Here is a 2500-nt window from a genome sequence, read left to right as displayed (position 1 = left end):
ACGCTCCCCCGAGGGTGGCAGCGGGGGAGGCACCCCGGCGGGGCCATGCAGGTCGTTTCCCTCACCCCAGGGCCAGGTACCTAGCGCTTCGCGCCTCGGCGGTCTCCTGCCGGTTTCCCTCGGCGTCGTCAAACGCCTGTTGGGGGCCGAAAGGGCCGCCGAGCCGGGCGGAGGTTTAAAGACTCGGGCGGCCCGGCACGGCCCCGCCGCGGCGGCGGCGGCGGTGGCGGCGGCGGCAGCGGGTGTCGGGCGGTGGCGGCGCGGGGCGCCATCGAGGGGTGGGGAGCTACTCCCGCCGATCCCCTGCGGTGGCGTGTCCGTCGCGACCGGCCGCGCTCGCCGTCGTCGGCGTCCCGCCGCGCTTGCCCGCGCGCGGGGGCCACCCGTGCCGGGCCGGGGAAGGGGCGCCCTGCCCCCCCCCTCTCTGCGGCCCGGTCTCGGCGGAGAGGCCGCGGCGCGCGATCGGCCGCGGGGGGCCGACCCCGCTGGCCTCTGCGATGCGGGGCGACGCCGGCAGAGGGCGCGCGCTCTCTGCCTTACCTACCTCAGCTGCGGGGTTGCGGCCGCCGGGGCCCGCCGCGCTCTCTCGCTCTTTCTCCTTAGCCGCCGCCGCGGGCTCGCGGGCGGCGCCGCGTCAGGCGCGACCGCGCGCCTCTCGCCTCGACGGCCTTGTCGCCTCGAACCGCACCGCGGCGGCGCCGGCCGCCGGCCACCCCTGACTCGGAGCGCTGTCCCCGCCCGTTGGGGCGCAGCGCTCGGCCGGCTCCTCCATCGCCGGAGGTCCGGCGGGCGCGGGCGACCCCGTGCCGAGCGGCGGCGTCGCCGCTCGGCGAGTGTCCCCGCCCCCCCCGGGGGGGGGGACGGTCGGCCGCGAGGCGCCCGCCTTCACCGGCGGCCGTCCCGGCCCGGGCCCCGCCCGTCCGCTTCCCCGTCGCCCTTCCCGGCCGCGTGTGGGCCAAAAAAAAGGGGAGGCGTGCGGGGCGGCCGCGGGGGCGCTTCCCCGTCCGGTCCCCGAGTGGAAACGAGGGGAGCGGGCGGTGCCCCCCGGCTCAGCCGCCGTACGCCTGCCCGCTGGGCGCGTGCTCGCGGAAGGGCAGCTCGGCGGTGCGAAGCGGCGGCGGTCCCGGGAGTGCGGCCGCGGGTGGCGGAGGGGTTTTGCCGAGCGGCAGACCTCGGGCGCTCCGCGATGCCGGCTCGGGTCTCGGCGGCGTCCCGCCTCCGGCGCCGGTGGCGGAGCGCGGCCCGCCGGGCGTTCGCCTTCCGGCGGGCAAGCGGTCCCGCGCCAGGGGTTGCGCCGGCGGAACGGTCCCGCCGCCGCGTGGCGTTTCGGGCGACGTTCAGGGGCCGCTGGCGGGAGAGCCGGCCCCCGCGTTTTGGCGCGGCGGCGTTCCGCGAGTCGGCGGAGCGGTGAAAAGGAGAAGCCAGGGAGTGAGCCGGGAGCGGCGGGGGCCGGCGGTCGCGCCCCCCGGCCCGCGAACGCGTAGTCGTCCCGTGATCGAGAGGCCGGGCGGGCCACCGTGCCCCCCGCGGTCCGGCGCGTTGCCGCACAAGCCCCTCCGCGCGGAGGTCGGGCCGAGCCCGGGCGCCTGGGCCGCCTCCGAAGGACGGCACGCGAGGCGGCGTCTCCCCTCGCGGGGGGAGGCGGTCGGGGGCGCGGGCCCCTCCGCCTTTCTTTGGCCGACCTTCGGAGCGTTGCGCGGGGTTTCTCTTTTTTGCCCCGCGCTTTCTCCTCCTCCTCCTCCGTTTGTGTGTGCTCGTACGGTCGAAGCGGGGCGCGCGGGGGCGCGCGCGTCCCTGCAGAAACAGAAAAGGGGCCGCTTCACGCGAGCGGTCCCGAAAGCCAGACAACTCTTAGCGGTGGATCACTCGGCTCGTGCGTCGATGAAGAACGCAGCTAGCTGCGAGAATTAATGTGAATTGCAGGACACATTGATCATCGACACTTCGAACGCACTTGCGGCCCCGGGTTCCTCCCGGGGCTACGCCTGTCTGAGCGTCGCTTGACGATCAATCGCCGTCCGGGGGGGCCACCCCGGCGGCGCGGCTGGGGTTGCCTCGCAGGCCCGTTGCCCGCGGTCGACGTCGACGTCGTCGTCGTCGTCGCCGCGCAGGGCCTTCGTCCCCCTAAATGCAGACTCGGGGAGCGCTCCGTAGCTCCCCGCTCCCGGAACGAGCCGCTGGGGCGGAGCTCGTCCTTGCCGGGGCCGTGCCGCGGTGCGGTGGCGGTGGCCGGGGAGAGCGAGAGTCGGCGTCGAAGACGCCGCCGTGGGCCGTGCGAGAGAGACGAGAGAGCGAGAGGGCCGAGAGGGAGGCGAGGCGCGGGCCTCGCCCCCGGGCTCTCCCCCCCGTGCGGGCGGCTGTCTGCGGGTGGGTACCGCGGGGGTACCGTGCCGTGCTGCCGCGCGCGCGCGAGGCCGAGAGCGCCGGGGACGGGGGTGCGACCCCCTCCTCCTTCCCGCGAAGCCCTCCCCTCCTCTCTCTGTCGCCGTCGCGTTTCTCT

The 2500-nt window shown here is 77.0% G+C and overlaps 1 non-coding gene across 1 annotated transcript; it reads left to right on the top strand.

Moving 5' to 3' along the window:
- The first annotated feature begins 1846 nt into the window (after positions 1 to 1846).
- On the top strand, positions 1847 to 1999 carry LOC148218518 (5.8S ribosomal RNA). The gene has a single exon (XR_015800341.1). It is a non-coding gene; the product is annotated as a 5.8S ribosomal RNA (ribosomal RNA).
- Positions 2000 to 2500: the final 501 nt, after the last annotated feature.

The sequence above is a fragment of the Sturnus vulgaris genome, unplaced genomic scaffold (assembly GCF_052056855.1).
Source record: "Sturnus vulgaris isolate bStuVul1 unplaced genomic scaffold, bStuVul1.hap1 Scaffold_182, whole genome shotgun sequence".
Classification (NCBI taxonomy): Eukaryota; Metazoa; Chordata; class Aves; order Passeriformes; family Sturnidae; genus Sturnus; species Sturnus vulgaris.
The sequence above is the reverse complement of the archived record's forward strand: the minus strand, read 5'-3'. Positions and strand labels throughout refer to the sequence as shown.